Source organism: Mesocricetus auratus, unplaced genomic scaffold (genome assembly GCF_017639785.1).
Source record: "Mesocricetus auratus isolate SY011 unplaced genomic scaffold, BCM_Maur_2.0 Super-Scaffold_100010, whole genome shotgun sequence".
In the NCBI taxonomy this organism is placed as follows: Eukaryota; Metazoa; Chordata; class Mammalia; order Rodentia; family Cricetidae; genus Mesocricetus; species Mesocricetus auratus.
In genome coordinates this window covers 58,842,586-58,851,451 of record NW_024429194.1, presented here as the reverse complement: position 1 = coordinate 58,851,451, position 8,866 = coordinate 58,842,586, and positions in this window count along the sequence as shown.

Sequence of the window (8,866 nt, the reverse complement as noted above, 5' to 3'; positions counted from 1 at the left end):
GGCCATCCCCAAAGAGTCCAGGCTGAGAGAGCATCCCTCTTTGTGTTATGGGCACACGAAGTCCGTTTGTATGCCAGGGATAAATACTGATCTACTGCCCAGGCCTCCTCTCTGACTCTCACATTCAGGGGGTCTGGATCAGTCCCATGCTGGCCTCCCAGCTGTCAGTTTGGTGTCCAAGAGCTCCCCCTTGTTCAGGTCAGCAGTCTCTGCTGGTTTTGCCAGCCCATTCTTTGCCCATTTGCTCATCACTCCTCTCTCTCTGTTTATCATTTTTCCATTGGCAATAAAAACAGTTCAAAATAGAAGAGAGAATTTCAAATGAACTCAGTCTAAAGAAATCATACATGGTTAACATGATGGAACAGCTAATGTGGACATGAATCAGTGTCTAAATCTTAAGTGAACAAAACCCCCACGAAGAGGCAAAGCAACACACACAGAATCAAGTTCTACATAAAAGGAAGATATTTTGCCCATTTTTTCCCACTCTGGATTTGGGATACCTTTTGAAAACAAGTAGGCTTACATTTTTAAACTGGCAAACAGTGGTAATATATTTATAATGATATATAGCTTTTGCTAAATAGAAACCCGTTTATCCCCAATAACCTCATATGGAACAATAGTTGATGAATATTAACTTAAAGGATCACATGTCACCATTGAGCTCCACCTAAAACTGATTTAACTGTCTAGTTAGATGAATTTCATAATTAGAAAATGGTTCATCATTTCTTTTTCATGGCTCAAATTATCCAGTCCCAAGAGTTTTATCTTATCAACTTCTATAAATGAGATGTTCCCACAAAAATATTCTCAGAGAAAATTTGAAGGGGGAAATGTTGGAAACTTCAGCTTCTATTCCTGCTTTAGTTACTTTTCTCATTGTTATGACCAAATATCTGGCAAGAAATAACGTGAGGGAGAAAGGGCTTAACTTGGCTTAGATTCCAAGGGGATGGTTCCATTATGGTGGGGAAGGCACGGCAAGCAGCTGGAGCACAGACTGGCAGGAACACTGTATCCTCAGACAAGATGCAGAGAGGGAGCAGGAAGGAGGGTGAGGCTATAAACCCCCAACCACAAGTGACCTCCGCAAAGCTCCACCTCCTGAAACATCTACAACTTCCATAGACACTGCCACCAGCCAAGTGTTCAAACCCACACGCTTATGAGGAACATTCACATGCCACTGCATTTAGCTGATGACATTTTTATCTTCACCTTTGAACCTTGGGTCTCTGTATTCTTCATATTTAGTTAGTTACTAATCTTTCCGGACGTTTTTATTTATCTCCTTCCCTGCAACATCCTCTCTGTACTCTCTGTAACACACACACGCACACACACACACACACACACACTCACACAACTTCTGTTCAGTCCCTTCTGTCACATGAAATTTTGACCTTTCTCTGCTCTACAACATGCTCTGCATATTGTTTCAGTAAGACCTACTTCAACATGACTTTTTTCCACTCAGAGAGAAACATAGCATGGCAACTGGTTTCTACAAGTCTTTCTTGCTAACAGAACAATCTCCAAACAAGCATTGACCCCATATGGAAATCTTATTGAAGAATCTATATGATAGCCCCAAGTCATCTTTTATGGTTAAAACCAATGCTTTCTAACAAACAACACCCTCCCAGCATTTAAAGCCTGTTAAGGGACTGACTTATTTTACTTACCATGACGAATTGATGACTTCTCCATTCCCTGTTTGCTTGTATACTTTAAAGTTTAGATCTATTTGTCTGCATCTCAATTATACAATCCACTCATATCTCCCATTTATAAATTACGAAAGGGGAATTATCCAGTTTCTACCACTCTTATTGGCCCATCCTTCCAAGTTGAAACAACTCATATTTCTTTCATGATGCCCAATACCCTGAGTTTCAACTCTCTTGTGGGAAACAAACACACTTCTCATAGCTTCAGCGTCTGTTTAATCAAGTGGAGACTGACAGGCTGGTGTGTCAGGCAGGCACAGTGCAAGATGGGACATAGGTCTCAAGTAGATTACGCAGAGTGGTACCTGGTGATGTCATGATGAAGGGACTTAGCCTTTACTGAAGCATAGAACATGTCGTGTCTATTGATAGCCATACTGGATTGCCTGGCTGTGCCCATATGATAGCAAAAATCAAACAAGAGTGGCCCTGTTCTCTGTTGCTGAATGGTAGGGGTTGTGATGAGGTAAAATGACCTCTGGCTGTCTACGACTCCCAAACATCAATTTGTCATGGTAAGTAAAATAAGTCAGTCCCTTAACAGGCTTTAAATGCTGGGAGGGTGTTGTTTATTAGAAAGCATTGGTTTTGACCATAAAAGATGACTTGGGGCTATCATATAGATTCTTCAATAAGATTTCCATATGAGGTCAATGGGAATAGGATCAAATGCCTAGGATGTTGGCAAAAATTGAATTGTCATGGGATCATTATGGGAGGGATCAATCGATATCAGGGTTTCTAATAATATTCTGAAATTAGCAAAGAAAAAGTATTTCAGTTTTTAAGAATTACCTTTATTGAATTACTTTTGGTGGATAAAAGCAACTCCAGTGTAGGGACTGGGTTGTGAGGGTGAGCTTACCAAATGCTTCATAACAGGTTAGGAAGCATTTCTTGGGCACATAATGCTTTCGTAAGGCCATTTGCAGTTAGTGGAAACTCAGTCCTGTCATCCCTCAAGCCTTGGGGATCTTATTTGTTGCTTGGGGCCTGTGCCTCCTCCATCAATGCATTAACCACTCTCAATTAGTCTTAGTAATTCATTCCATGTGTTGAAATTCCCTTTTGTATTGTATAAGCAATACTCCTGAAAGTGCATAATAATATACAGTGCTTCTAGAGTAAATGAGAAACCAATAAAGCAAATGTAGAATGTGTTAATACCACTTTAATATTTAGATTTATTACTCATGGTGGTTCTTATCTATGTTTGAAGATCCATAAAATTGATTTTTCTACCCACTGGGGAATAAATGGGCTATTTAAAACTATCAGCCCACAAACAAATCCCCTGAGGCGCATGAGAACACAGTTCCCTCCTGATAATCACCCACAATTAGAGCAGACTCTCTCAGATACATAAATTAAAGCAACAAAATGAGGTAGCTATAAATAGTTCTGCTTGCTCTCACTGAAGGAATTGAGTGGTACTCTACAAATTCTCCCCAAAATAACTTTGTTCTGAGGTTGCACGCACTGGTAAGAATGTGTTATGGCATCACCAGATGGGTGACACCCTCTTACTGCAAATCCTTTCTTCTAGACCGGGTTAGAGCTCGTCTCCCAGGGAAAAGGACCTGTCTTTATCTGATCACCCGTGGATCAGCCGGAAGAGAACGGAGGAACCCGTGGGTACCCCTCCCAGATTGTACCTACACGGTCCCTGCGTTAGTTATTCTCCATCACAATCACGCGCATCTGAACAAAGCACTTAGTGGGAAGGACCCTGGTTTCTGAGGCTGTAGTCCAGGGTTCCATGGTCTGCAGTTTCCTGGCTGAGCATGTTGAGACAGAAGACCTCAAGGCTGGCACATGAGAACTTTGCCCTGAGGAACCTTCTCAGATGTTAATTCCAAACTCTGTATGGGTGCACAGGTCCAGGGCAGACTTCAGGCCAAATGTGGCCAACGTGGGATCACAGAGTCACCATCAGGGGTTCTGAAGGGCTTAGGTAGATGGCCATTTAGATGGGCTACATCACCACCCACAAATGTTAAGTATATACAGTTCCTCCCCAGAACAGTTTTAACATGAATGTATTTCTTGAAAGACAATTGGTAATTAGGAGACATGGTTTATACAACACAGATTTCTTTTTTGATTTTGTCATTATAATCAAGAAACAACATAAAAATAAGAAAGACAGAAAAGCCACAGCTCACAAAGATAGCTGATCGTTTATAATAGTTTGATAAAGTGAGCTGTGTAGCATGCTGATGCTGGTCATTTTTCATTCACCAGGTTTTGCTTTAAATTTAGTACCGTCATTCCAAAAATCTGGAAAACAGCAAGAAGTGAATCTGGAGAGATATGTGATTAAGTCATCTACAATCCAGCTCTCTGTGTGTTCAACCCACCATCATTTCTTCAAGAATTTAAATATCTTTTAAAATTTCAGCCTGCTTGCCAGCAAGCACTCCACCACTGTGCTCTGTCCCCAGCCTTCGTTTTACTTTTTATTTTGTTTCATGTCCTCCAAGCTGCCCAAGCTCGCCCTGACTCCACTCTGTAGCCTCCTCTAGCTGCCAGCTATGTTCCTTCTGCCTTTCTCTCTGAGCAGCTGGATCATAGACCTAGGCCACTGTGCCCAGCTCAAGAAGCTGACTTTAAAAGAAATTGTGTTTTAGTACTGTGAAGTCTTAAGGATGAAAGCAAAGTCAGAAATCGCCTGACATCGTCCACTGCATCTCTGGAACAGCCAGAGAAGAAAAACTAGGTGAACTGTGAGAAGTTATCAGTGAAGACCATGATGAGACAGACAACAGGCAATTGGAGCAGATCGGAGTGTTGCATAGGTGAGGTCAGAAAGAGGAAGCACCTTCTGATCATTGTACCTCCCTGACAAAGGCCGCCTTTATCACTCCGGTGAGTTAAGGGTCTGATGTTACAATCCTCAGAATGAAAAAATACACTTTCACAACTTCATGTGTCAATGCTGTTTCCTTCAATGGTGTGGTTTTTCAACCTACATTGTCACACAAACCTTTGAGAAATGCAGCAATTTACTTCTGATAACTTATGTATTTGATGAAATACAGCATTCAGCTATGCACGATACACATGCTGAAACAGCTTTCTGTCATAGATTGTTCTGGAAAACTTGAAGAACATTAAATTCTGATCTTAGAATCACGACTATCGTGAGCTATATTTTCAGAAGGCATACATATGTTGAGGAAAGTTAGTGGTACTTTTGTATGCATTTATTCAACAGCCTTACAAGGTGCAGATTATCTTAGAAATGGAGATGTGGGAGCCAGGACAAGCAAGCGATCTTCCTGTGGTGGGAGCTGCTGGACACAGGTCAGGGAAGGATTTAGCCAGCTCAAATTTGTTGTAAAGTTAAGTAAAACTGCAGAGAAATAGGTGTTCTTTTATTTGTTATGCTCCTCTTAAGAATAAAGCCTGCTTGCCTATTTTTAAAAGATTTTGGAGAAGTCTCCAGAAGCCTCAAGTTGAAGTGTGACAAGCAAATCTGATAGCCCCATATCAGTCATAATTTAGGATGCTTGTCTCAGTATCAGCCAAAGAGAATTCTATATAACACAGATGGGACATCTATAAATGAATAATTTAAACAATTTCAATATCTTTCTTTTAAATTTCTTTAATTATTTAATGGGTCATCATTTTTCATCCACGTTTCAGTCACACTGGATGTTCTTAAAATATAGAAAGTGGAGAAGCAAACCACATTCTCATCAGTTTACAAAGCAGTCACCTGCAAGCTCATGTGAATTTTACTTTTCATATCATATATTATATATTTGTGTGCACATATATATGTATGTATATGATTGTAGTTTGTGTGCATAAGCATTTGCTTGCATGTATAGATGTGCACCAGCTGCTTGCATGATGTTCTCAGAGGTCAGAAGGGGCCAGATACCTTGGAACTGAACTTACAGATGGTTGTGAGCTACTATGTGGCTTCTGGGAATTGAACTCCAATGCTCTATAAGAGCCCCAAGTGTTCTTAACTACCCCACCATCTCTCCGTTATATATGCTAAAATGGAAAAAGAACAAAAGGAACTAGTAAAATCTTGTTGTAGCCCTTAATTTGTTAAAACTTTCCCCAGGAGTTGAAGTAGCAGATGCTGGGGGTCACAGTGGTGGGGTGGAAGCAGCAGATGCTGGGCCCACAGTGGTTGGGGGTGGAGAGAGTGAAGTCATGGAGTGGACACTGATCAAGGTGATGTGGGAAGCTGAACTTCACTTACGTAGATTATCTCCAGTCAACAAGTCATCCTGGAAAAGACAAATAAAAAATGGGTCACCGTGAGGGTATTTGGGAAATTCTCCATTATCTTCAACTGGTTGTCCACTGATATCCATCTTGGACTAAACAAAAAATCTTAAGGCTCAAAGGGAAAATTTCCTTTGATGTTTCCTCTACCAAGTCTGAAGCTGATAGAGAGCACATGCATGGAAATGTAACACAACTTCGCATAGTTAAAGTAATGCTCTGCAGAATAAACACATGTAACACATCTTTGCCTCATTAAACTAATATTCCACAACAACTGTGATGTTTAAAGTTTCTATTCATCCCTGCAAAAGCTTCCTATGACAGATGTTCTGTCAAAGTGAAAGGCTTTAGAATGCAGCTCACTGGGTCTAAGTCCTGGATGGATCCTTACTAACTGCATAATCTTGAGAAATCTACTTAAATCCTTGGAGACAGTATTTTTTAATAAAATAAGTTAATAATAATAATAATTGCCCTAGAATAATTTCTAGCATTTGATAGTGTCTTAGTCAGTGTTCTGCTGCTTTGAAGAGACACCATGACCATGTCAACTCTTACAGAAGAAAGTATTTACTTGGGACTTGCTTACAGTTTCAAAGTTTTAGTGCATTCTCAATGTGGCAGGAAGCATGATGGCATGCAGGCAAACATGGTGCTGGAGAAGTAGCTGAGGGTTCTACATCTGTTATCTGAAGGTAGCAGGAAACCCAGTTGGGGTTCCATTTCCAGTATCTCACACAGTACAAGAGAACCAACTCCTGAGAGTGATCCTGTGCCCTCCATACATGCTCTATGGCATACAGGAACTTATTCTCATACTTCCTCACACACTAACTGAATAATAAATAAATACATAAGTAAGTAAATAAATAAACACAGGGATATTTTGGTCAGCAATAGAAAAAACATATCATTGGTGATTTTGTCATACAAACCTAGATGGCAGTATAATCTATACAGTAAACCTATTAATTCTTGGACCATGATAAACAAAACAGCATGGAGTGAGATAAGATTGTGTGCCTTCAGGTTAGTATAAATGCAAATAACATGATATTAAAACAAGCACAAGAGAAAATGATGCAAGCAATAGACATGGTAAACAGACATACGAGACATATGAGGTTACTTCCTGTCTAACACACCACAGTGTTTACATAAAGGTTTTGTAAATTGAAATATTTCATAAAATGATAGAAAGTAGAGTAGTACTTCTACAAGCCAGTAGCAGTTGTTTTATCACTATCAGGTATTAGGAACTCTATGTAATTGTACATACTGCATTTCTGTGCCCATATGTGAGAGACAGTGGGTATAGTTTGAGTGGTTATGTGCAAGTGCATGCACTTGAGTATGTGTGCAGATGCCAAGCGACATCAGGTGTTCTGCTCTATCAATTTTCATTTGAGATAGGGTCTCTGGTTGAACCTTGAGCTAGGCTGGTGGCCAGCAATCCCCAATGACCTTCTTGTCTCTGTCCCCACAGTAAATGTACAGCAAATACGCTTGCTCACTGAGCCATCTCCCAAGCCCCCTGCACTGTACATTTATAGGACTAGCAGAGGGCTGGAGAGATGGCTCAGCTGTTAAAGGCTAGGCTCACAACCAAAAATACATGGCTAGCATTAGTGTCTCTCCCAATATACAAGTAATGCCTCGCCCTGCAATATCGCTACAGCTATAGGGGATAGGAATTTTCAGCCGCATAATAACCTGATGGGAACCTTCACCAAACATTGTTTTTCGGTGTACAGCTGTGTTAAATGAACAGGGACTACTGGCTCCTTGAGGGCTTGTTAAGGATTGGCTGGACTTGCTCTGCTTCTCCGACCTTGAATAATTCTGCCTAGCTCTGGTCTACGTAGGGTAATGGGGCTGAGAGGGGATAGCTTTGGGAAGGCTTCTTCATCCTTGTGTACTACACAGTGATGAGATGTTTTTCTGTCCCTATGGCCTGGTCGCACGTCAAATCTGACAGGTGAAGAAGAGAATCTGAAAGCAAAGGCAAAGCAGAAAGCAGAGAGACAGAGACAGAGACAGAGAGAGAGAGAGAGAGAGAGAGAGAGAGAGAGAGAGAGGGTAGAGTTGCATCTTCTGCACTTGACAGTTAGCATTTGGTGACAGATGTGACCTTACCATGGTCAAACAGGACAACGGAGGCAGCCAGCTTTGAGCCTGTCTCATAAGTATACCAAGATAATTTACGGCAGGCAAATGGACCCATATATCAAACACCAATAAATTGACAAGAGTTGAAGCAGATGGTGGCAACTGTAAAATAGGAGTTCCCCAATGGGACTTCAGGAAAGTTCACATATGCACAAAAGAGGAAGCCAGTGTTTGAAAATATGCCATAGGGAAGGAACATTAGCCAGACAGTAATGGCAGAGAGGACACATCCTCTCAGGAAGGCAAGAATCACTCCTCCTACCACCCTCTCGTCTGCCCCTCTTCCCAGTCTTCATGGAGAGTAGGGGTGCAGGAAACAGAGGAGCATGTCCCAAGAAGAAAGTTCATACTCTGGTGCTGGAGAGCACGGTCATTTGCATTGGAGCAAGAATGAAGTTTTAAAGTGAACTAGACTAGATTGGGCTTTTTATTTGCTGAGAGTAGCCAGAAATCTAGATGTCTATCAGAGATGCTACTAGGGAACACCAGAGTTAGGTTATATACATGGCAGAGTTGAAGGCAAGTGTTATAGAATAATGAACTCATTTTGTGTTTGTGCTTCCTGTGGGGATGGGTTATGCAGTGAGCCAGATGTGGTAGCTACTATTTCGTTAGCGACAAGAAGCAAGTCTGAACATGGATCCCTGCGGAACCACTCTTGGTGATGAGTCACCCCAAGCCTATGCGGGTGCGGCTTCCCTGAC